Below are 27,090 nucleotides of genomic sequence, written 5' to 3'. Positions count from 1 at the left end.
GTTGCTGTGGCTCTCCGCTGTCTTTTTCTTCCATTCGCAGTCACGTGTGCCAGCCTTCAAAGTGGTAAACAGAGGATGGATCGAAAGGTCAAAGGGGGTCAGCTCTCGATCTGAGCACACTGGCTTGATCAGCTGTGTTTCCTCATTATAATCAGGAAATCCTGTCTCCCTGCAGTGAAGGCACATCTGGAGACTCAGCAAGGGTGGGGAAGGGCAGGGGGGAGGGAGGAAAAGGGGAAGAGGGTGGGGTCAGGTAGCAAGGAAGGGAGAGGCTGATCTCTCCTTTCTGGGCTCAAAATAAGCCTTCATTTCTTTAGTTCTTATACATAGCTCTCTGCCCCACTTTTCCCATTAGCCTCTGTTGTCTTTATAATTTCATTACTAGCTAAAGAGAATTTCACTGCATTTAAAGAGAAGGTAAGTGAGTGCTATAGTACATGCTGAGATATAAGAGACTGTCTCAAAAAAAAAGTTAAAAATTTAAAGTAATATGTTAAGGTATGAAAATGTTTGCTTGCCTGTATGTATAACGTACATGTGTAATCAGATGTGGTAGTGCACACAATCTCAGCAATTGCGAGGCCGAAGGAGGGAGATCTCGAGTCACAGATTAGCTTAGGCAACAAGAGAAGAGCCTGTTTCAAAAAAGGGATGTGGCTCAGTTGATAGAGCACTTGCCTAACCTGTATGGTGCCTTGGGTTCAATTCCCAATACTTTATAAACCAGCAAGGAAGATCAGAAGTTCAAGGCCATCCTCACCTACATAGGGTATATGAGGTTAGCCTGAAATACAAGAAACTGCCCCAAGAGAAACAGACATACAGTAACAGCAACAACCCTAACTCTGAAATGGCCAACTTTTGCAGAGTTTATTGCATGCCATCTATACTGTGAGCTCTGGTATTGAAAATAAAGGTTGAGTTGTTAATTTTAAATTGTAGCGGTTATTGGGGTTTTATTGACTCTCTACCTCCAGAGTGTTAAGAATTAGGCGTCTGACCACCAAGCCCACCTTGTATGGAGGTAAGGATGGAATCCAGAATTTTCTAGATACCAGGCAAACCATCTAACAGCTGAGCTATATCCCCGACCTGCTTGTTTCTCTGTTTGAGACAGACGCTGTGTAGATCAGGCTGGCCTGAAACACGCTTCGATCCTGCTGTCTCTAGTCCTGTGTGCAGGGATTACAGGCATACATCACCACAGGCAGCTGCTGCTTGCACTACATGCCTTATTCTTCAAACATGTATTCATTACTCTAATGTGTGTGCAATGCATATATGCACATGTGGAGATCTGAGGACAACTTGTAGGACTCAATTCTTTCTCCTTCTATCCGTCCACAGGTTCCGGTGGTTGACCTTAGATCATCGGGTAGGTGTGCTAAGTGCCTTCACCCACTTAGCAAGCTTTCTAACTCTATATACCCTAATTTATGAACAAAAATGTAAAGTTTGTTTTAGAATCAAAACCAGGTTCCTGTAAGGTCTCCTTGTCTTCTCCTCCTCCTCCTCTTCCTCCTCCTCCTCCTCTTCCTCACTCTCATCCTGTGATCTGGATCAGCCATGCAGTCTGCCAGTTTCTGTTACTCTGCTCTTTCCTGTGTAGGAAATTTTTCTGTGCTATTAGCAATACTTGCAACTGCTTTCTATTGAGTTTCAAATGTCCTAGAGACCTTGATCATTTCTAGGACTCCTTATATGTCAACAGCATGTTTCATGAGTTTGGCAATATTTATCAGTGTAATCTCATTCTTCTTGTCTGCTAAAAGGGTCTCTCTGGTTCTTGGCAGGCCTGCCCACTGTTTCAGCACCTGGAGCTTCGACTATAAGCTTTCTCTAATAGATTGATATCAGCAGCTCTGCCAACATGGGTCTGCCTACCGGCAGGTTATTAAAAAAAAAACAATCTTCCTCCTCACTTGCATAATCTGCTTTTGCACTTGACAGCTCTTCAGGCAAGGACACAGCCTTATCTTTCTCTTTTTTATTTTCTTTTGTGTGTACCAACCTTTTGCCTGCACATATGCAGGTCTTGCCAAGTCAGAGGAGGGAATCAGATCCCCTTCAACTGGAGCTGCCAATGGTTGCAAGCCACACTGTGAGTACTGGGAATCAAACCTGGGTCTTGGGGAAGAGCAACAAGTGCTCTAAACCACTGAGCTTTCTCTCCAGCCCCACACCCCTGTTCTCTTACAAAGTTGGAGGGAGACGACAGAAGTGCACTGACAGCAACCAAGCCAATTTTTACATTACTTGGCTTGTCTTGTTCAAGTCATGAATAGTTGTCCTAGCAACCAAATGACTGGCTTATTTGAAAGCCTACCCTTTGTCCTCTATAAATGTAGACTCTGAATGAAGTGAAGCTGCTTTCCTTAACAAGCCATAGGATTGTTAAGCTGCTGGCAAAGACAGACATGTTAATCGTTTTCATGTATTGATGATTTATTGGGTTTTTGATGCCCCTCTTTGTGTTTCAGACAAGATCTGTCTTCATAGTCCTACCTGGACTCACACTCAAAAATCTTCCTGCCTCCTTCCCGAGTCCTGAAATTGCAGTCACACACCACAATGCCTACCTTGATTCTCCTGCACTGAAGTTAGAATTCCTCCACAGGTTGGCATCTCAACCTTCTGGTTTCCTTCGAAGATCACAACTCAATGAAAGGGACTGGCACCCACCATTAAACATAGCAACTTAGGATGTCTAGTCCCTGACATATCTATCAAAAGGCAAGAGGACCATTGGATACTTTATTGATACTTCAAGGCTTCTGCCCACATTACCAGGTAGCTCTTCTGGTATTGTGACATTCTGCCATAGTTTCCAAGGGAATATTCCCCTAACCTAATGGGGCTCAGTATTGATCAGGAAAATGCTCTTTATAATTCTAAACTTGCTTCACCAAATTTTATTGATTTATTTTGTAAGAAGTCATTCCCTTACAAAAGCTTGGGATGAGTCTCTACCCTATCCCCAACTTGACTTTAAAACAAACAAATCAGGAGAACCAGAAAGGTCAATCATGGGCTAAATTACTCTCCTTGCCTCTCAGCTTTCAAGTGTAATGCTTCTACTTGATTTTAATGGCTGAGTTTCCTCGAAGTTATGCAGATCTGATTACCACTACCAGTTAATTGGTGTTCCTCAACTCTAGTCCACATATTTATTATTGGAACTGGAGAAGGCTGCTGTGTAAAGAAGCAGGGCCTTCCTCACAAGGGAAAACGTGAGATTATGCCCCTTTCCCAAGTAGGCTGTCAACCACTTCCTTGACTACAAAGATCAAGATACTGATTGCTTTCTTGGCTTGGCCTTGCCTTTTTGAATCCATCCCACTCCCCTGGGTCACTCTGACATAGCTCCCAAAGAAGGCAAAAGGGAATAGTTAGAGAAGTTACTGAAGCAGGTATGCCTTGACATAAAACTTTAAAGGTCACCACTTAGTAGATCTTTTATTTCAGATTTATTTATTTTTACTTTATGCATATGGGTATTTTGACCTGCATGAATGACTGTGCACCACATGTGTGTAATGCCTGTGGAGGCTAACGAGGGTGTCAGATCTCTGGAGCCAGTGTCTAGGATGGTTGTGAGCTCCCATGCCATTGCTAGAAACTGAACCTTGGTTCTCTAAAAGAGCAAAAAGTTCTCTTAATTGCTGAGCCATCTTTCTAGCCCAAAGCTTAGAAGACTTTAGGAGCTGTCAGCAATGATCTATCACCTGAGGATGACTTTACAACCACTCCAAATGCTTCAGGATCACTATCCATAATGCACTTAAAGGACCATAAGGTAAATTATGTATTAGAATTTAACATCTTAATTGGCTATAGGAACAGACAAGCCCCAAAAAGGATGTAAATACCTGTAATTCCATTTCCTGGGAGGTAAAAACATAAGGATCAGTTTAAATTTAGCCTTGTTACAAGTGGAGTTAAGGCCAAGTGACCTTAGACCCTGTCTCAGAAAAGAAAAGAAAAGAAAAGAAAAGAAAAGAAAAGAAAAGAAAAGAAAAGAAAAGAAAAGAAAAGAAAAAGAAAGAAAAGAATAGAAAAGAAAAGAAAGGATAGAATAGAATAGATAAAATAGAAACTGTTGTTACTGTCACTCAAAGATTAAAACGGATTAGAAGAGGCTGTATCTTCAAGGAGTCTGTGATACCTTTAGTGACACTTGCTGAATGTCACAGAAACTGAGGGAGGGTGAAAAAAAAAAGAAAAACACGATCTAAAAATAACAGAAAAATTTAAGGAACTAGTCCCAGCCTCTTCCAAACAGAAGGATCTACCCTCCTTCCTCTGAAAAGGGAACTGGATCAGTTTTTCCTTCGTTATGAGACTGGAAGCCCTAAAAGAATCTTCCCTGCTCTCTCTTAAAGACAAACCAGCTCAGGAAACCAGTGCTGGGTGTGTCTGGGAGATGAAAGAGCTGACATGCACTGCAGTGTAGTTTAACTTGCTGCTGTGAACTCCCCTTTTATTCTTCCCCACTAATCTATAACCACTGTGAATCATCATTTCAACCCAATAGAAAAGTCCGTTTGTATTCAAGAGAATGTGGAGAAGTGGCTCATCATAAATAACTATGCACTCTTTTTTTTTAAAGTGTTTGTTTAATTGGCACACAGTGATACTTCTGATTTGTGGGGTGATGTTTCTAGCAGGGAGGCATGGCAGCAGGAACGTGAGAGGTCACATCTTCAACAGCAAGGGTGAGTTAAGCAGGGTGAAGCTGGGAACTCCTAACCCTCGCCCCCAGTGATGTGCTTCCCTATAGGAATGCTCCACAGCCTCCCCAAACCGTACCATCAAACTCGGACCAAGTTTTCTAGCACCTAATACATTTCTCATTCAAATCCCCACATGCACTATTATTTCAATACATGCATACGGTATGCTATGGCCAGATCAGGACCAGCAGCAACCAGCTGACCTATTCATCATCTTTAACTTGTATCATTTCTTTGGGCTGGGAATATTCAAATCCTTTCTATTACCTATCTTGTAATAGTCAGTTAATTGTTGTCAACATAACTCTACATTTGAAAGAATTTGTCCCTTTACTATTTTCCAAAGACACACATATGCATAACCATACATGTAGATATGTGTCCACACACTCCAAGTGAGAGGCTAAAGCACAATCCAGTTTTTCCTTTAACCCACTGATGAACTTTTTGGGAAACCTCACAGAATAAAAATAACAACCGTAGCAACAACAAAGCAGGGTGTGGTGTCCTGCCTAGGAGCCCAGTATTCGGTAGAGACAAAGGCCAGAGTCAGCTCACACTCAACAAGTAACTGAGGGAATCATGTTAATAACCTCGGAAACTATATGGATGACTATATGACTTTTCCTAACATGATATGTTTCACACTTGCACTTAACTGTGGTACTATAACTCTACTGGCTGGTTTTGTGTGTCAACGTGACCCAAGCTGGAGTCATCACAGAGAAAGGAGGCTCCCTTGAGGAAGTGCCTACACGAGATCCAGCTGTAAGGCATTTTCCCAATTAGTGATCAAGGGAGAAGGGCCCATTGTGGGTGGTGCCATTCCTATCTTCAAGAAGATAGGAAACTAATTAGTCCACTGAGCTCGGGCTCTGATAATTTAAAGTGATTGGCCTAAAAGCTATGGAGTGGTACAAATCAATTGGCTCACATTTCGCGGGCTCTCCATGCTAAGAAATGATTGGTTTGTGATTCATGGGCTTTGTCGTAAACTTATAAAAGCTGTTGCAATTCTGCACTCGTGTTCCACAGTCCTCTAGCCCTGCCCAGTGTACGGCTGTGGAACCCAGAATTCTGGAATAAAGAATCCTCACGTTATTGCATCGAGACCATTTCTCGAGAGTGATTTGGGTGTCGTCTTCTGGGGTGTGGGGTGCACCCTCGGTTTTTGGGGGGGGGGGTCTTACACCATCACACAGAAGAAATTACGTGGGCAATGTGATGCTAGTGAACTTTTGTTCCCGTCTTGCCTTGGAAGGGAAAGTAACTTTAAAATACCTAATACACTCTTGATGTCCAGGTGCCCACAGCAGTTGGGGCATCAGATTTCCTGGAGCTGGAGTCAGAGATGATAGTTTTAAACTGTCTTACATGTGTGCTAGGAAGCAAACTCGGGACTTCTGGAAGAGCAGCAAGTGCTTTGTTTGTTTGTTTTTATTTGATGTATTCTTTATTTACACTTCAAATGATTTCCCCTTTTCTGGGTCCCCAAACCCACAAATCCCATAAGCCCTCTTCCCTCCCCCTGTTCCTCCATCTACTCCTTCCCACTTCCCTGTTCTGGTATTCCCATATACTATTGCACTGAATCTTTCCAGAGCCAGGGGCCACTCCTCCGTTCTTGGACATCATTTAATATGTGGATTATGTCTTGGGTATTCCAAGTTTCTAGGCTAATATCCACTTATCAGTGAGTGCATACCATGATTGATCTTTTGAGACTGGGTTACCTCAGTATGATGTCCTCCAGCTCCATCCATTTATCTAAGAATTTCATGAATTCATTGTTTCTAATGTCTGAATAGTACTCCATTGTGTAAATATACCACATTTTTTGTATCCATTCCTCTGTTGAGGGTCACCTGGGTTCTTTCCAGCTTCTGGCTACTACAAATAGGGCTGCTATGAACATAGTGGAACATGTGTCCTTATTGCATGCCGGGGAATCCTCTGGGTATATGCCCAGGAGTAGTATAGCAGGGTCCTCCGAAAGTGTCATGCCCAGTTTTCTGAGGAACCCCCAGACTGATTTCCAAAGTGGTTGCACCATCTTACAATCCTAACAGCAGTGGAGGAGTGTTCCTCTTTCTCCACATCCTCGCCAACACCCAGCAAGCGCTTTGTAACCACTGAGTTCTTTCAAGCTCCCCACTTGAGATTTTTGAAAAGCACTTGCCTTTCGAGTAGGAAGTCTTGGTTTTAATCAACAACCTGTTGAAAACTGCCCACCACTGAAGAGGTAAAGACAGGAAGGTCAGAGTTCAAAGTCATCTACTGAGAGTTCAAGGCCTACCTAACCTATGTGAGGCTCTGTCAACAAACAAACACAATTAATCTAAGATTTACTGTTTTCCTTTGAAATTCCCTATAGTAACACACATACACATGCAGGTGTATTCAAATGCACAATGCACACTAACATCTTTGTTCTTCTAAAACTCTTATTGTTTAGTCGCTTGAGAAAGAATCTCATAGCCCAGGTTGACCTTGAGTTCTCTGGGTAGCTGAGGATAACCTTGAATCCCTTCTTCTACCTCCATGTCCTAAATGCTAGGATTACAGTCATGTGCCACCTCTGGCTGGTTTTCCCAGGACTCCCACTCTGTCTTTCCATGGTCTTCACTGCTGTGCAATCTTTGGGTCATCCGCTTACAGACTAGAGCTGAAGAAGTTCTTTATCCTTGGAATCTCTTCTGCATGGGGAAGAAAGTGAGGATTTAAAAGTTTATTGTGTTTGAAGATACCAAGTTAGTCATTGCCACAGTGGGGACTGGAATTTTGGTTTTGCTGACTTCCAAGACATGGAAACAAAGAACACTGGAGAACTCTGAAGGAAGATTTCAGGTGAATTGAGTTATGCCATAATGACTCTAAACTTGAAACTTAAATGTTTCGGACTGGTTTTGAAACCATGACTTGATTTTTAATCCACTGTGTTGAATGGAAGACAGGGGAACTGGGTTGGTGAGGGTCAGTCTTTGATGGCTTTTCTCTTCGAAGTGCTGACTCATGGTCTGCTGACAGCCAGCCTTTGTGATCTCAGTGTTGGTAAAGAGGGCATTGCAAGGCAGGAAGCGGGAAGACTCACATCTCAGCCAGCCGCTTTTTTAAAAAAACAAAAAAACCAAAAAAGCTAGCAGCAGAGAGGTCTTCCTAGTATTTTGGTTCCAGCTACTTTCCTGTTCTAACTTAACACTTCCTCTTCTGCCCTTCAGTTTTGTTTCTTACAGCTAATTTTTCCCATTTCTTTAGGCCATTGTTTCCTTTAGAAGCTATGCTTCTGTTTTTCTTCTCTTTTTCATAGTCAACTTATTTTATTTTATTTCTTGCAGCCATCGTTTATATATATGACATCAAGCTTTATAATTCTCTTATTTAATTTTTAATGTTTGAAGTTAAAGTATAATTAAATTATTTTCTTCTTTTGCTTTCCTCCCACCAACCTCTCCCTTGTGCCACCCCCACCCCCTTAAATTCATGGCCTCTGGCTCTTTCTCTTTAATTGTTGACACATACATATGTATATATTCCTATATGTATACATATATGCATATATCTTCCTAAATATGCACACACAATCTGCTTAGTCTATATAATGTATGTATAGATATTAGGGCTGAGCACATTTTAAAAATGGCACCTCTTGCTATGTAGTCCTAGCTGGTATCAGGCAGCTTCTGATGTGCAGTTAATTCTTGAAAATATTACACAGTTGGGTCACTTGGCTATTCAAGCACGTTCTGACTTAAAAGTAACTCAAAGGTATAGGATAATTCATGCCCTTTTGCATTAACAATAATTGATAATGGGGAAATTAAATTAGAGGATGGGTCACTTAAAACCTGTGCAAGTTTTGTAATTTGAAATCTCAACCCCTGGCAAGGACATGAAGTACTGAAATATGCTGAATTCCTAAATCATGAATCCTGTAGTAAGTTTAGAACTTTCCTTGGGGAGAAACAAAAGACTTAGGAATGGTTGAGCGATAAGCACTCTAAGACTCTAAGATGGAGTAGTAGCCAACTAGATAAGAGGAAATTTAGTGGAAGTCATCATCAAAAACCATCCCCATGTTTTGTTATTGTCTTAACAATATTATTGTACAGCACACTGTCTTAACAATATTATTGTACAGCACACTGCGCATGTACTACAGTGATTTACTACCAGGGAGCTGCATGTGACCAGCGCCATCTTGTAATAGAGATGAACAAAGGGTGACTTACTACACGTGCCCACAGTGTCACACCTACTCCAATAAGGCCACACCCCCTAATAGTGCTGCTCCCTGGGTCAAGCATATAAAACCATCACAAAAGGGATGACTTAAAATTGTACACTCTATCACCATTTCACGTCACTGCACAAACAATAGAAGTTCTAGGACCACCAAGATCTACATATAATCCAGTCATCTAAAGCTGTTAAACAGTGGATTTCTAGAAGCCTACAGGCACAGTTTTATGACAGGGGTAACAGTTAAATTTTAAAATATATTATTTATTTTGCTTCTTGGGTAGGATTCTTTGCAGTAGTCTGCCTTAGGCAATGATTTGCCCAGAAGAAAACTTGAGTTAACTACAGAAGAACAGGAGACAGACGAAGACTCATACCTACTTGGTAAAGGGATTTCATGAACATTTCTGTGAAGCATTTGTCTCAGAGACTTTAGATCACAGGGTTTTACTACAGGAAAGGGGGAAGGGGGAGGGAGGGAAGGCCACCTACTTGTCACTAAAATTTAGTCAGGTGAAAGCTGTATGAAGACATGATACAAACACTTGCCCTTTGTGGGATGGTTAGCAGTTTGAGGCTGGTCTGGGCTATGTAGTAAGATCATGTATCAAAAATAATCACACACATACACAGAGAGAGAGAGAGAGAGAGAGAGAGAGAGAGAGAGAGAAAGAGGAAAAGAGGGAGAATGGAAGGGGAAGAGAGGAAAGAGGAGGAGACAGAGGATGACTTGTCTTTCGTTAATCTGAAGAATTGTTAAGTGTGTGTGTCTGTGTGTGTGTGTGTGTGTGTGCAGTTGTTGTGAGACACTAATGGTGAAAGGTTGTCTAATGGTCCCCACCCTAGCTCTTCTGAGGTTGGCCCAGGAAAGGAAAGCTTTCCTCTGAAGGCCCCAAAGCTGGAAACTATTAGAAAAATCCCTCTGCAGACACTGAACAGAAGTGGCCCAGTGTGCGATAGGCTTCCTTTCAAACCTAGGGATGGAGAAACTCCTTTGAGTTTTCTCCTGGCAATAGGGAGCTGTCTCTTTACCACTCAATAAACTCTGCTTGCTTCCTTGCCCTCAACACAAAAACAAAACATCAGAAAATGCAAAAAGAGAAATCCTCAAAAGGCACTAATTATGGAAGACAGAAGTGGCTGCACTACAGCGGACACCAGCCAGACATCCTATATCTCCAGCCCAGAGGAGACAGAAAGAAGACCATGTCAGTCAGGGCCCAACTGCTGGATTTTGACCAAACCCAACTAGAGAACCCCAAATCACACCCACACAACAGAAAGCCACAAACACCTACAGGGCAAATAGAAACAAGCAGACAGGGGCTGACTGCAGCGGTGGGGCAGGCAACAGCCTAAGGACTTCAACTTCTCCCTTCTGCCAGGGTCTTACATAAACCACAGTCCCTCCAACATGCTCTAGGCTCTTAGAGGAAGACGGTGGCGGATGAACATTTTATCCAAAGGATTACATCAGCAGACCCTGGATAGGATAGCTTTGTGTGTGTGTGTGTGTGTGTGTGTGTGTGACTTGCGCTGAGGATTAAACCCAGAGCCTCATGCATGTTAATCATGGCTTCAGTCACTGACCAATACCCGTCAGCTGGATGGTATTTTATGCTGGGATTTTGTTGTTTATTTTTTTCTGGCACGTTTTTATATGTAACCTAAGCTAACCCAGAACCCACAATTCCTCCCGTCTTAGCTTCCAGGGCTCTGGGATTACAGGACTGCAGCCTCACAAAGGAAGGGCTCATCTCAGCTGTTTACATCATAGAATTTCCTTCCACCCCTACACGGGAAGGAAGGGCTTGGGAGGGAATCCAGAATACTTTAGACTAAATAACATGCATATTTTTGCACCTCCAAACTGTAACACAGATGAAAGCTACAGTCCAGGCACTCATTCACTCTTGGGTTTCATGAGAGAGAGAGAGAGAGAGAGAGAGAGAGAGAGAGAGAGAGAGAGAGAGAGAGAGTCTAAGCACAAAACGTCATTGTTGACTGGCAGGACTTCCAAAGGGATGAGTTCTTTGAAAGACCAGAATAGTCTTCCTATGTGGTCTGGCTTTAGTAGAGCTCATCAGGGGAAAGGAGAGGAGGAGACAAGGAAACGGCTGTGGCCAGGGTTTAGTCTGTTTTCTTCACGACTGTGTGCAGTATAGTAAATACCCGATAAACCCATGCTAAAAGAGCAACGCGCATTTGAGAATCTGCCTATACCAGCCACTGAAAAGCATGATTCTATCTAATTCTCTCCACAGCCGAAGAAGTGGCGAACACCTATCATAGTTTATAGATACCGATGTGGATTCAGGTAGGGGGATGGGGCTCAATTGGTAGAGTGCTTGCTTGCCCAGAAGCAGGAAATCCTGGGTTTCATCTCCAGAGCCACATAAAATTTCACATGGTACTTCATGACCGTAATCCCAACACTTAAGAGGCAGAGGCAGGAGAATCAGAAGTTTAAAGTCACACTTAGCTCCATGGGGAGTTCAAAGTCAACTGGCACTACGTAAGATCTCGTCTCCCAAAACGGGTGACAGAGTAGGCATTGAGATGGATGGATGGGTAAGTGTCCTTGCATCCAAGCTGGATGATTTGAGGTTGCTGCTTTTATGCACTTTTTTTAAGTAGATAAAATCTTCATATGGAAGGAACTTTGATGATATTCTTGTCTTTCACTTTGTTTTACAGGAAAGATTTTGATGTTTTCTGCGGTATCGGGATTCCTCATATATACATACACACACATATACACATATGTCTATATGTATATTATGTGTGTACATTAGGAAAGTCTATATGTTTTAAAAGCAAAAACAAACCACAACAGTTTTTCCCTGCCAGGTATGGTAGAACAGAAGCATTTGTAAAGCAGAGACTACCTAGTGGTAGTTGAAGGTCTGCCTCAAATAATAAAGAGGAAAAAGTAAGATTTTTCCTGCTGCTCTGACTTCACATGGATGCAGTTAGTGTAGATCTAAGTTCAAATAGGTATATTACCTGGATAGAAAGAAGTCTCGGGAGCAGCAGAAAGGACTGTGCTGAGAATCGAAATGAAATTCCGCAGAGAGGAGCAAGGGACTCTGGAAAAGGGAAGTCATAACCCTAATCAGTACTTTAACTGAAATAAGCACTTTTTCAGGTCAAAAGAAGCCTTGAGCTTTGTGCAATCAAGGCTTAAGAAAACAAAATGGGCCAAATTGCATAAAAATAAGTCCTTTCTTGGATTTCCAGTGACATCAGAAACCACAAAAGACTTCACCATCCATTCAAATTACAGCCTTCTCTTTCTGCCTCTGGTGAGTTGCTCGGTCAAAAACCACCATCTCTTCATCTACATTAGCATTCACCACACCCTTCAGCTTTGATCTCCTGCTCTCTCTAAATTCAGTCACCCTGCAGCCAGAGAGCTGAATCTTCATCTTTCTCAAGATTTGCATTCCAAGATTCTAAAGAAAATCTGGTTAGATCTGAACAAACTCCAGCCAGGGGCTTGAAAATGGAAGCCTCACCTACAAACACAAACAAAACCGTTCATTTCTGACCACAGCTTTGGTTAATAGGACAGTGGTTGCAAAATGGCTTGGGGAAAGAGGAAGAAGTAAGTTATCGCAAGCCACCTGTCTCTACGATAAGACAACTGGATATATAGATCTCTGAGGTTCCTTCTAATTTGAGCATTTCAGTGGGTCCAAGACTAAGGAAAATTTCTCAACTTCCCCAAGGAAGAAAAAGCCAAAGCCTTCAGCTTTGCTGTTCATCTTGGTCTTGTGTCTAAGAGGAAGTTATTTTAACTCATTAGTCCCTGACTTGGCACGCTCAGGAAACAGAGTAACAAACTTTGCAGAAGCATTGTATATAGCTGCTTAGAATGGGAAAATCAGACCTGATAACATACTGGCTTTAAATGTTGCTTTAGAACGGTTTGCATTCATATGGTGTATTTTGATCATACTCATACATTCCTATCTCTTATCTTCCTCCCACTCATGCTGAGCCCTTCTTCCAAACGAGTTTTCCTCCTACTTTCAAGTCTTCTGGAGGGGAGGTGCTTGCTGAATTTAATTAGGGTCACATGGATCTGCATTGATTTGGGGGGGGGGGTTCTTTACTGGAGCACAGGAATATTACCAGGGCCTATTCCTCTGAAGACAATGACTCCTTTTCCCCCAGCAGCCATTAACTGTCAATAGTTCTTCATGGAGGGGTGGGGGAGGGTCTCCAAAGCCCCTCCCCAATCCATGATAGACTATTGATCTTGTCCAGGTCTTGCATATGGTAACCACAGCTGTCATGAGCTCTTGAGTGTCATGGTTATGTCTTGTCCAGAAAACAGTATTTTGCAGCACTCTGCCCTGCCCCTCCTCCAGCCTCAGATCCAATCAGAAAGTGTCCCCCAAAAACAGTCATACCATTATTGCTAGTGAACACATCTTGCCTATAAGGTCAGTATTGTAACACACAAGGTCTACATTTCAATCAAGATCACTGATGACCTTTCTTCTCCAGCAGCCTATGTTGTACCTCAGACACTGAGAAAGCTTTGTCAACATATTTTCTTTATGCTTTTAAATTTTAAAGAAATTTTAGAAAGAAGATGGGAGGAGTATTTATGATTGGAAAGTGCCTCACTTTCCAAAGTTACTTTCTCATCATGCTAGTACATTAGGACAGCATCCTTTAGAGAGTTCAAGGGGCTGCTTCTTTATCTGCCCACCCTCACCACTCAGTGGAAATCTAGGAACAGGAGCCCTCTATGAAGATATGCAATAGCTTCTGATTATCATATATACCTGCTAAGAAGAATCCTCATCCACAGAGTCCCAGAACCTGCGCTACTCTAGTCTCCCAAACCACCATGTTTGTCACAGCCAAGGGAAAAAAACAAAAAAACAAAAAACAAAAAAGTACTCCAATGTGGGATTGCCTTGGTAGCCAGAGTAAAATCCTAGATAGATAAGTCATGTCTGAGAGCTCTCTCTGGAGCACCAATTTATATTGCTGGTAAAGCAGGATCCCTGAGGTCTTTTCTGGCTACTGTTAGTGTCACATCATTCAGGAGGATCAAAAGCTCAGCATCATCCTTGGCTAGATACTGAGTTTGAAATCAGACTATTCTATATGAGACCCTATCTAAAAAACCCAAGCACATAAACAAAATACAAAATGAACAAAAATCTGAATATAACGCATCAACCCCCTGCTCCTTTTTACATACCTAGCAATACTGGGCTTACATTCTCTCAAGTGATCACAAAAACCTGACTGAGGGGGGTAGGGCATGGAGAAGAATAGCAGATTTCTCCATTGCGTTAGCCATTTATTCTCAAATTCATTTCCGTCTGTATTATTCCAATGAGTTCTCTGCCTGATTCTGAGAGATAGTGATGGTTCAGAATTGTTAGGTCCAAATGAAACTCCACATCAGTGGTTCTCAATCTTCCTAACATTATGACCTTTTAATACAGTTCCACATGTGTGGTGACCCACAGCCATAAAGTCTTTTTCATTGCTACTTCATAACTGTAACTGTGCTCCTATTATAAATTGAAATAAAGGATTTGATATAAAGAATATCTCATATTTGGTGAGAGGGTCCTTCAATTCCCAAAGGTTGAGAACCACTGCTCCTAAATCTCAAATTCCAAAAGACTTTCAACATATACAAAAGGAATATCCTGAAGGTTCTTCAACTGGTTTCAAGGCCTGCAGGTTTATTCAGGAAGCTGATCTCACTGTCTGTTCTGCCTTTAGGGACCTTGAGACAAAACAATGGTCTCATACCGTCTGGAAGGCCATTGCAGTCCTCAAGGAATCAAGGTATCAGGGCAAGCCAGAGGCCTTGTTTCAATTCCACCACTGCTTTTTAACTCCCTGTATTGTGAGTTCTATAAACACCACTTTCTAAGGTGTGCTCATTGTCCAACAAATCCCTGGAACCATTTTCACAGTCTAAGGGACTATGTCAGCCTGCTTAAAGCAGAATTTAGACAGAGCTTGGAGAGAGTAATTGCTTCCACTTCAGTTCTCTTCGATAACAACTGTCTGCTCTTTCCCCCTCCCTTTACCACACTCCACCCTTTTCTTTCTCTCTCTCTCTCTGCCTCTACCATGTAATGAGGGAAGAAGACAATTCCTGGAATTGTCCTGGTCTTGGGCCGGGACTCAGTGGTTAAGAGCTCTTCCTGATCTCAGAGAACCCAGGGATGCTTTCCAGAATCCACATCAGACTGCTCACTTCCGCCTCTAAGTCCAGCTCCAGCGGCTCAGAGTCCCTCTTTTTGCCTTCAAGGGCATCTGCATGCATGTGCAAACACACACACACACACACACACACACACACACACACACACACACACATGAACATGCACCACAAATTTTAAAAATTCTTTAAAAAAAATTGCACTTGAAGCCTTCAGAACTATGATTCAAAAGACATTTGTTCATTATGTTTATAATTTGTCCTTTCTGAGCTGAGGACCAAACCCAGGGCCTTGCACTTGCTAGGTGGGTGGTCTACCACTGAGCTAAATCCCCAACGCATACGTATAAATTTTAATATATCTGGCTCTATATAAGAAACATAATCATAGAAATTCCTATCTTAACAAAGTTAACTAGAATAGATTATTTTCTCTAAAGTTCATAACCTGGCTCCTTTGAGAATTCCTATTTTTCCCTCCATATTGCTGATCTGTATAGACATTAGTTGTCAGCATGCATGCCTGCAGGGGGTCTTCTTGTGGGAAAGAGCTTAGTACTTACACATCCACATGAGTTCATCCCATAAGGGACCTAATGCTTCATTTCCTTTCTACTTTGATGGAGTCTCCCCATTCACACACGAAAAGCAAAACTCTGCCTGCCGTGGGCTGGTGATGCCTACTGAGAGCCTGGAGTGTGAATGACATTGATCTTGAGAGATTATTACAGGGGCAGCCACTGGACACCCTGCTGGTTCCAAAATATGGGAGACAGATGCACCCTCAAAACCTGGGCTTTACCAAAAAAGGAATTGGGAAAGGAGAGATGGTGCTTACCAAGTTTGTCTGTGTGTGTGTGTGTGTGTGTGTGTGTGTGTGTGTGTGTGTGTGTGTGTTTTGGATGGTATTATAGGGTCTGCAATAAGATGGAATGCCATGAATTTCCTCCAAATTCCAGAAGAATCTATACTGTCAGATGTAAAGAATGTGACTAGCTTAGAACACGGAGAAACTATAGTGACTCCTATGTATCAAGCTTCCTTTGTATAAAAGGTCCTCTTGCTTCTGTAGGTAGATTTGAATGAAAGTCAAGTCAAAGGAAAGAACTGAAATGCTATTATTACTGATTTTGCTCCAAATGTGAGCTCCCCACCAGCTCTTTCTTAACTGATGGTGAGAGGCAATGTGTAATGTAAACTTACTGTAGTAACAACACGCACAGTTCTGTGAGTCAGACCTCCACCCAAGCTCAAGGAACTCAGGCGGTGGTGCCAGGCCTCGGTCTCAATGTGACCAGAAGCAGTTGTGGTGGCTTCTCTGGCACCAGCACACATGTGGCACACACACATGCATTCAAACATAGTTTTCATGCATGTAAAATAAATAAAAATAAATAATAAATCTAAAACCTTTAATGTTCTTTCCCTTACTTCTTTTAATTTTGTTAATGATTTTCTTTTAAGATTTGTTTGTTTGTGGGATTTGCACACATGCATGCCACAGCCAATACATGCAAGTCAGAGCATGGCCCCAGCCGGGGCTTGATCTCCAGTTGTGACTCTTGGCTACAAACCCCCTTGCCACTGAGCTCTCTTACAGGCCTTCTTTTTACTTTTTATCTTTTGACTCAAAATCTCACTGAGTTGTTTAAGCTGCCTTTGATTTTTCTCTTTAGCCCAAAACGAGCTTGGCCGCTTTGTTTTGAGGCAAGGTTTCATGTAGCTTCGGTTGGGATGGCACTGTTTGAGGCTGAGGATGATCTAGAACTTCTAATGCCCCGATTCAACTTTAGCAGTGCTGGAATTACAGTTGTCTATGCAGACGCCCTACTATGTGCAGTGGTAGGCCCTGGGCCTGCTGTAATCTAAACTGGCGCTCTTCCAACTGAAGTGCATCTCTGGCAGGCCTTGAACACTTGATCTTTCCTCTGTAGCCTCTTGGAATGGGAGCTGTAGCCCAGACCATCAAGCCCAGCTCAATTGGTTTTTTTTCCTGTATGTGTGCAGGTGGGTGTGTGGGTGTCTTCTGTATGTGTGCCTGTGCCTGTGGAGTCAGAAAACTGTGTCCGCGATCCCACTGAACTGGAGTCGAAGGAAATTTTGAACGCTTGGAACCAAACTCAGGACCAAACATTCTGGATTTGTGTTGTGGTGGTTGTTTTGTGTTTTGCCTTTGTTTGTTTGATTATTTTCCCCCTAAACAGGGCTTCTCTGTCCCTGTGTAGCTCTGGTTGTCTAGGAACTCACTCTGTAAAGCAGGTGGGCCTCAAACTCAGAGATCTGCCAGCCTCTGCCTCTCAAGCACTGGGATTTTAAAGGCATGAGCCAGCACTGCCTGGCAAGACCAAAGATTCTTAACTGTTGAATTATCCCAGCTTAATTTTTTATCATGGTTCCTATCACAGTATAAAAAATTCAGCTAGGGACAGGACTGCACAGGTAAAGGGCCTGTCACACAATCATAGGCCGGCAGTTCTGGTTCCCGGTATACACCCAGGAGCTGAGCACAATGGTGCTTTTCTAGAACTATAGTGCCGTAGGGCTGAAGGACAGCTATAACCCACAATCCCTGAGCTCCAGGTTCAGAGACAGAGCCTGTCTGAAAAGATAAGGTTGAACGCAATCGAGGAAGGTACCTGACCTTGACCTCTGGCCTTCAGATGCACAGGCACACAGACAGTACACATGTCTGTGCATATTGCACAAACTTATATGTATCTCTCCTCTCTCTCTCTCTCTCTCTCTCTCTCTCTCTCTCTCTCTCTTTCTCTCTCTCTCTCCCCTCACCCACTTCCCCAGCTAGAGAAGGAAATGACATAAAATACCCAGTTAACAGTTGCATACTACTTACAATTAAAAAATTAATAGTAGTAATAGTAGCGTGAGTGTGTGTGCATGTGTGTGTTCGGGTGTACCTGTACTACAAATTACACACGGAGGTCGGAGGACAACTTTTGGGAATCAGTTCTCTCCTATCCTGTTGAGGTAGGGTCTCTCTTATATTGTGTTCTCTTGAAGAGTGGGCCCTCAAGCCCAGGGACAACTTTCCTGTTTCTGCTTCTTATCTTGTAGTACATGTACTGGAATTATAGATAAATGCCACCGAGTCTCCCCCCCCCTTTCTCTCTCTCTCTCTCTCTCTCTCTCTCTCTCTCTCTCTCTCTGTGTGTGTGTGTGTGTGTGTGTGTGTGTGTGTGTGTTTTAATACGAGTTTCAGACATTGAACTCTGTTTTGCATGGCCAGCACTTTAACCCTCCAAATCATCTTACTGCTCCTGTAACAAAGTATTTTTTTAGGGGCTGGAGAGATGGCTCAGCGGTTAAGAGCACTGACTTTTTTCCAAAGGTCCAGAGTTCAATTCCCAGCAATCACATGGTGGCTCACAACCATTACCATCTGTAATGGGGTCTGATGCACTCTTCTGGTGTGTATCTGAAGATAGTGTACTCAAACAAACAAACAAACAAATAAATAAATAAATAAATAAATCTTTAAAAACAATACAACAACAACAAAAAAAGCAAAGTATTTTTTACATTAAACAACCTAGGAAATTCTTTGATACCCTAGCTCACTTCCACACAAAAATGGAGTATGAAAATCTGTGTTTTTCTCAAAGCGCCCTTGACTGGCATCTAGACAAGGAAGAGAAACCAAGGGCTCTCTCTGCAGGTGGCCACAGGCAGAGCTCACTGAGGCAGAACAGCATGTGAGCTAACCAACCTCTATTTCTGGTAGGGCAGAAGCTGGGTGAGCAGTCTCCAAGCGTCTGATAGCTCATGTTTTGACAAGTGATTTCTCACAAATATTTTCTTATTTTAGAACATAGCTTTACTGGCGATCTAAATCTGTTTTTGTTTTTTTTTTTTTTTTTAATCTGAGATTGTCTAGACAGGAGCAAGAGAAACTCTGAAATTAGAAATAAATATTTTCTCTTTTGTACAAAGTAGTAGTGAAGACACTTCACTTTCAAGGAGATGGTGTACTTTAAGGGGAAGAGCCCGTCATGGGGGGCTGGGGAAGCAAACATCTGACTGATTAGCATTCTTAAAAATCTTCGTCATAAAAATAGCAAATGGGGCCGGGGTGCAGCTCAGTCCAGAGGGCTCACTTAGCTCACAAGAAGCCTGGGGTTCTGTGCCTAGCACCACATAAACCAGGATCAGTGACGCTCGCATGTGATGATAGCACTTGGGAATTGTAAGTCGGGAATCAGAGGTTCAAAGTCATCCTCACCTATATAGCAAATCAGGAGTCAGACTGAGACACATAAGACTGTTTCAAAATAAGAAATAAATAATAGATAAAAGCAGCAAATGAAATCAGTCATGGTAATGCATTCTGTAATGACAGCACTCGGGAGGGCAAGCCACAAGTGTCCTTTCAGTCATCAGCACGCAACAGGACCCTACCTACAACAACCAAACACAAAGTCTAACAGATGGAACTAGGTCAGCTCACATTCGTTAGGGTTAAAGTGTGGGAGGGCCTGGGGTTCGCAGCTCCTGGGCTGCTGGTGGAGTTGACCAGGAACCGTGCAGGAGAGCTACTGATGCACCTCTTGGAGATTCTTAGACAACTGGAGGACTTTTGTGCCATCACAACTCCGATCATTAAAAGCATGCGGCATGCTTCCTCTCCTTTAAGGGGTGGAGCGACAGATGGCTCAGTGGTTAAGGCCTTGTTGCTCTTCCAGAGAATGTGAGTTCAAATCTTAGCTCACAACACTTGTAATTCCAGCTTCAGAGGATTTAATGCCTATTTCTGGCTCACACATGCGCACTCGTGTGTGTATACACACACACACACACACACACACACGCGCGTGCACATGTGAATAAAATAAGTAAATTTTTAGTTACACATTTTGTCTCCAATATTTTGTATACGAATTGAGTAAGGATCCCACTTACGGGTTATTCAAATGACTTAAGCAAACCTAATTTACCAGTTATGCCCAACATGGTTCTACTTCACAGCAACACTACAGAAAGAAAAGCACACACTCAGGTGCCACTGAAATGGTAAAATGTTTCCATCTACTGGAAACCGGATGCTTTTCATTAGGAAGACCATAAACAACTTGGAAAACTCCATCTTGATTTTTTTTTTTAAGTATAGAATAGAGTTTATTCAGGGCATGGGGAGGGGAGTTGAGGGAATAGAGACAGAGAAAGGCAGAGAGAGAGTGGAGGAGTAGAGGCCGGACATGAGCACGTGGAGGGAGAGGGGGAGGGGAATAGAGAGAGAAGGTAAGGAGCAAGAGGACAGAGCAAGAGCGTGAGGGCGCGAGAGCCCCACCCTTACTTTTGCAGCGGGTTCAGTAACTCTTCCAGATGAAATAATTCCGCAGCATTTCGTGTAAGTGGTAGAGAAGTCAAGGAGGAAAGCTGTCAGCATGAAGTACTTTGTCCGATTTACATTCTGTTGTCACTGTGTGTTTATTTGTGTGTGTGTGTGTGTGTGTGTGTGTGTGTGTGCACGTGCACACTCATGCCATGACCCACACACATATGGAAGTCAGATGCTGTGGACTCAGTGGAGAGAACTTCCTACTTTTTTTGACTTCTTTTTTTTTGACTTAGGAGCTAAGAATCCAGCCCAGACCCCCAGGCTTTACCTGCTGTGCTATATATGTGGTCAGCCTTTCATTTCTGTTTTAAAGACAGGTTCTCACTCAGTAGCCCAGGCTGGTCTGGAGGATTCAGTGTGTAGCCAAAGCTTCTTTCTGTCCTGGTTTCCCGAGTGTTGGGATTACGGCTGAGCCACTGTGCCTGGCCGAAATGTGGTGAAATGGACCTAATTTGCTTGTCCGATTTAAGTGTCTCAGTGAGCACTTCAGAACATCTGAAAACATTAAAGGAAGTGTAGGACACTGAATACATTCCTGAAAGGAAAAAAAAGAAGTATTTCTTGCCATCTCATCATCCCTTAACCTCAAAGGGAAGAGGCCACTAACTCACCAGAACAGAACCCTGTTCGTCGTTTTACCATAGCACAATCCCAGGGCAGACATTCCAGCTAAATGGGCAGGGAAGCAGACAGTGAGGATCTGTGAAGAGGTGGGGGGCAGGAAGGTCAGTGGCATTGTCCTCTTTGATTCCTCTACAGGAAACAGATCAGCAAGCCACATACTGCCTTCCCATCCCCTTGTAGGCCAGGCAGCGTTTCCCCTGCTTTCCTGTTTCTAGTTCTGATTAATATCTAATCAGCCTGTCACAGGACCTGTGGAACACCTGAAGCACATCACCTCTGTTCCACTACACCTAGAGCTGGCTGAAGGTCTCAGACAGGGCTGTGCACAGGCAGACGATGTATCTGGTCTCAGAGTGGCCTTCCCCCACCCTTTAGATCTTCACCCATTACTTCTACCTATACAGAGCTTATACCCAGGAAGTTGCCTTTACTTGAGTGAAGGCTCACGTGGCCATGGTTGTGTGTTTCCAATACTAATATGCTTCAGCATCCTTACTGGTCAAAGCCTTACCAGCTTTTACATTCATAGAAATTGTTTAAATTATGTTCTGCTTAAGAATGCTTACAGTCCTTCATGAGTTTGTAAGAGTGGGTTCTGAATGCCAATGAATTTTTATTGTGAAAGTCTCCTTGTATGCTTAGACACACACAGATTCTCCAGGGATAACACACAGAGAAGCTAAGGCATTTTCTCATCCTATAGAAGCAAGTGAGTCCCATTGGGTCACAATTATTTAGTATTTTAATGGTTTGTTTCTGGAGCACGAGATAAATACAAAGAGATCACACGCTCTTCTATGGGATACTCTGGGAATTCTGCCACATTCTCTTGGACTCTGTGGAATCTTCCCAGAATTTCCAAGAGAAGACCCTTTACTGCCATTGTGCTTACAAGCAGAAGCCTGCTGTCTTGGATTTTTAAAGCTTTCATTTACCTTTAGAATATAGTTGGATAAATTTAGGCACACATATCCATCTGAATAAGCAACGCTCTTTAAAGAAAAAGGTAAAATATAAAGCATTCTTAACAACCTGGAAATCTCTCCCCCTCCTCTGCTTGGGCCTCTGTACTCTTTTGATCTCTATAAATTGGTTTTCCCTTCCTTTTTAAAAAAGATACATTTTATGATCTTTCATAATAGGAGTGCATATATGTGTAAGTTCAGCAGAGGCCAGAAGAGTTGGAGCCCCTGAAACTGGAATTACAGAGGGTTGTAAAACACCTGACGTGGGTGCTGGGAACCCAATTCAGTCCCTTGGCGAGAGCAGTGAGCACTTTAGCCAGTGATCCATCTCTCCAGAGCCAGTTTTGCTTTCTTCTAAATTCCACTTTAGGAGCTTATGACGTAGAAGGTTGGTTTGCTGTTTGTGTTTTGTCTTTGTTCAACACAATGGCTTAGCGATTCAGAGAAAATGTTTAAAGAATTAGCAGTGACTGAGTAATATTCCATGTGTGCTAGCTGCCATCAGAATTAAAAGCAAAGCCGTGTGTGTGTACGGATGGCTCTGCTGAATCCTTTTCCTTGTATGATGTGAAGCACATAAAATAGGTAGGAAGGACGCATGGGGGAGATGGTGCGATCTATTTTCTCCTCTTCAAGAACTTACTGTGCTGGGCAGGGCAATTCACTGGTGTCACCTGGTTTTCAAGAAGTTGAGGCAAGGGAATTAGGGCAAATTCAAGGACAGCCTGGGCTCAGCTTGAGACATTATTTTCACACACACACACACACACACACACACACACACACACACACACATGCACGCACACGCATGCACGTACAGGCATAAGCCCCACCAGCACTACTTACTGTGTTCACAGGGAAAGGATATTTTGAATCTGTGAAGATTTCTTTTGGTTTTGGTTGATTATAATTCCTCCCTCAATGTGTTTAGCAACATATTTAGAATATGTGTGTGCATATTCAGGGAAAAATGCAAACAACTCAGCTCTAAAAATAAACGCAATCCGATTTAGTTCGATAAAATTAGTTAAGTACCCTTGGAAAACACCACAGATCAGAAGATGAGTCATCTTAAAAAAATACAGCTCAGTTGATAAATTGACTGTCCGTGTCTGTGTCTGTCTGTCTAGCACACAGGAAGTCCTGGGTTCTGCATCCAGCACTGTGCAAACTGGACTTGATAGCACTCACCTGTAATCTTGGAACTTGGTCAAGGCAAAGTCATAATAGGTTCATGTTCATCTTCCAGTAGGTTGAAGCCAGCCTGGACAATATGATACCCTGCCCCCAAAACAGAATTTTAGAGCTGGGTTTGATGGTGTATGCCTCGAATTCAGAATAAATTTGAGGCCAGCTTTGGCTATACGAGATCCTGTCTCAAAAAAATAAAAGTAATTAGTTATATAAAAACAATAAATATTACATACAAACTATAAAAACTCATTACACATACTTCCTATATTTATTATAACAGTTTCTAGCTAGAGATTAGTTTTTGAACCAATGAGTTTTTGTTTGGGGGTTGTTTGTTTAGTTGTTTAGTTGTTGAGTTGTTGTGTTTTTTTTTTTAAATGAGAACCAGAACTCCCAGCAATCCTCCTGTGTAAGCTTCCTGAGTTCTAGGATTATAGATGTGCCCCAACTGCAAAGCCAGTGACTATTAAGAAGGTCCTTAGAAATTCTGTACATAGAATGTGTTAAAATGAGCCACTCTGGTACTATAGCCTGCTTTCCCATTAAACACGGGATTACTGCCACCGAGAGCTACTGTATTGGCAAGGCCTCATTTTACAGCATTCCCTAGGAATACCGGTCATTTTTTGGAAGTCTTCCTTTCTGAGTAGCAGCTCCAAACAATGCTTAGAAGTGAACAATCTTGGTGATATAAAGAATGTCGGTGCAGAGGGTCCAAAGCCTAAGAAAGTGCAGTCCTAGAAGCACTAGGATGTGTGTTGGACAGGTTCCTTGTTGGGCTGGCTTTGGACTGTTTGTTTTTGAAACAGGGTTTTTATTTGTAGCTGTGGCTGTCCTGGAACTTATTCTGGAGACCAGGCTAGCCTAAAACTTAAAAGAGATCCATCCACTTTTCTCTGCCATCTGAGAGTGCTGAGGTTGAAGGTGTGTGCCACCACCACCTGGCTTTGGACAGTTTCTTAACACCACCGATGTCCAGAGCAGGCAGCACAATTCCAAATAGACTAAAACGATGACTGTTATAAGAAGACATTTTACAGTGGGGGAGGGGAAGAGGGATGCTAGACATTACAGATGAAGTACCAATATTACTTATAGAATATAGTATCTAAAGAGCATCAATGAATAAATTCATAATTTGTACTAAAGCGTCTAAATTTCTAATAATGTTATAAGAACTTGCAGTAGTAGTTCTAGTGTTTTCAGACAGTTTCATAACCTAGTTAGGCCTCTAGTTTGTCACTTGGCTAAAGCTGGTCTTGAGTTCTTAATCCTCCTGCCTCAGCCTCTCATTTACTGGTATTATAAGCTTGAACCACCACTCCCTGCTCCAGTTTCTATTATTAAAGGGCTTCTGGCAACAAAATGGAAGCCTCCGGGTATGTGTGGCAGGCACCTTTACCTCCTAAGCCGTCTGGACAGCCCTGGATAGTGTTCTGTGATGTTAATACAATGTTGAATGTTGGGGGTCAAATGCTATGTATGTAATGCCATTTCATAGCTTTCCTGATATTTAGAACTAAGTAAATTTTTACACAAATACGTAAGTGGTTTTTATATGCCTCCCTTCTCCTGAATAAGACTACTTTGGTTTTTTTTCTTGGCTTTTGTTTGTTTTGTGTTTTGTTTTGTTTTACAGACATGGTCTCATATATCCTAGGATGGTTTAAAATTCAATACTTAACTGCACATCTTCCTACTTTACTTTTCTGGGATTACTGCCACACCCACATCAGGTTTATGTGTTACTGGGGATGCAACCCAGAGCATACAAGAGAAGCTCTCTGACAACTGAGCTACATCTTCATGCACATATGTAGAGATAGGATATGGGGGGGGGGAGGGAGGCGTGCACTCATGTGTGTGTTCAATCACTGAGTGATTTTCTCATCCTCACTACTTAGAGTATACTCAATTAAAATCAGATATACGTAATGGGATACAACCAAAGATTCCTTCATCTTTGGCTTTGTGTCTTGACTGGAACTGGGACTTCTACACATCTACAACTGCCCCGCTTTCTTTTTTTCTTTTTTTTTCTTTTTTGGTTTTTTGGATTTGATCTTTTTTTCCCTAGACAGGGTTTCTCTGTATAGCCCTGGCTGTCCTGGAACTCACTCTGTAGACCTGGCTGACCTCAAACTCAGAAATCTGCCTGTCTCTGCCTCCCAGAGTGCTGGGATTACAGGCGTGCGCCACCACCGCCCGGCTCCCGCTTTCTCCCAACAAGATCCACTGTCTGGTGGCGCTGTGAAGGAAGCACGTCCACAGGATGCTGTCCTCAGAGGTGGGCAAGAAGACTGACCCCCTGTCACCAATGAGCCACCGTATGCTGCGATGTCGTGAGTCACCCTGTGCCTGAGATAAGTACAAAAGCAGAGCTTTGTCATCCACTGGAGCCAAATGGCCACACTTTTCCATTATGCCTGGCTCTGTAACGAAGGCCTGAGGAAGCGAGTGGAACATGAAGTCACCCCTTCCTTCCGCCCCAGCAGACAGATGGAGAGAGACATTCGCATTTGTTCCCAGCCCTTTGTCTTCGGAGCACTTTTGGCATTTCCTTCAGGAAGCTGGAGGTTATGACCTAAGGTTTCCGTAGCGAACACACTCTGTTTCCCACAGTTAACCTTACCCAGAAATGACATCTACGCTAGTAGGTGAGGTTTATCTTCATGTCCCAACTGTGTCCTGTCCTGGGCAAATTCAATGACACTTGAAAACACGAACTCTGAATAGTAGCAATAGGCTGACTTAATCTGCAGTAAAGATGGTGGTGACTCCGAATTAACTCTTAGAACTTTGTGCTAAGATGCCTTTGTAAAACAGTTGCTTTCATTTTAGTAGGACCAGTTAAATAGGCGAGAACCAAGAAAGATTAAAAGCTGCATTTGAGGGGACACAACTATCTATCTACCTATCTATCTATCTATCTATCTATCTATCTATCTATCTATCTATCATCTACTTCTCTAACTAAATATATATAATATATATATACACACCCTATATATTTCACTTGTTACGTATTATAATTGATATCGCATAGTCCCATAGTGTTCTCAAAAGATCCCAAGGTGATGGCCTAGAAGATGGGATGACTTAGAGGCTGGAGATGGAACTCAGTGGGTACAGTGCATGTGAAGTGTGTTAAGGGCCTGAGTTCAGACTCCAGCCTCTCATAAACCTGGTCCCAACATTGAAGAAGGGGAGGAGAAGGAAGCAGGAGAATCGTTAAGTTCACACTCCTCTTCTGAGCAAGTATGAGGCAAGTCTAGAACACATGAGACCTTGTCTTAAGAACAGACACACCAAGAAATTACAAAGCACTGACCGATTTAACACTATCTCCCATTAAGGACGTTTTCTTTTGCCCAGTAGGTTGATAAAAGTCCAAGAATGTAATGCTTTTGCTGCAGCATTTGAGCTGATCATTTCAGGCACAATTTAAAGCAGATTTCAGACTCCGATGCTGAACTTCAGAAGGCTGTGTTTTAAGGTGGAATCATCACACTTGCTTTGCTTGGCCTCACTGCACTTTAAAATCGAAATGGTCGCATTTATTTGCTGTGGTCTTTAGAAGGCTGATGGTTTTTCTCTTATTCTCCACATGTCTAGAATGCTAATTTATTGAAGTTTCTCTTCCTGAAAATGCTAGAGTGGTTTCTAAACAAACCACATTTTTTCATACCTTAGCTTATCAAGGTAAAAGCTTTTAACTTCTTTTACCTTTTTAAAAATTGGGCCTTACCTTTAATTCTGAAGAGCGACATAAGC

General features: G+C 42.5%; 2 long non-coding RNA genes across 2 annotated transcripts; one reads left to right on the top strand and one right to left on the bottom strand.

Annotated features, from left to right (window-relative positions):
• The first annotated feature begins 1,343 nt into the window (after positions 1-1,343).
• On the top strand, positions 1,344-3,972 carry LOC127682110 (uncharacterized). The gene is made up of 3 exons (XR_007977352.1): positions 1,344-1,375; positions 2,033-2,101; positions 2,481-3,972. It is a non-coding gene; the product is annotated as an uncharacterized LOC127682110 (long non-coding RNA).
• A 16,667-nt stretch (positions 3,973-20,639) lies between these two features.
• LOC127682774 (uncharacterized) lies at positions 20,640-25,348 on the bottom strand. Its single transcript, XR_007977422.1, has 2 exons — positions 23,314-25,348; positions 20,640-22,796 (listed from the first exon to the last, which is right to left on the bottom strand). It is a non-coding gene; the product is annotated as an uncharacterized LOC127682774 (long non-coding RNA).
• Between the last annotated feature and the right edge of the window lie 1,742 nt (positions 25,349-27,090).

This window comes from Apodemus sylvaticus, chromosome 4, assembly GCF_947179515.1.
Source record: "Apodemus sylvaticus chromosome 4, mApoSyl1.1, whole genome shotgun sequence".
Taxonomy (NCBI): domain Eukaryota; kingdom Metazoa; phylum Chordata; class Mammalia; order Rodentia; family Muridae; genus Apodemus; species Apodemus sylvaticus.
Note: the sequence above shows the minus strand (reverse complement) of the source record. Positions and strands in the feature narration are given on the sequence as shown.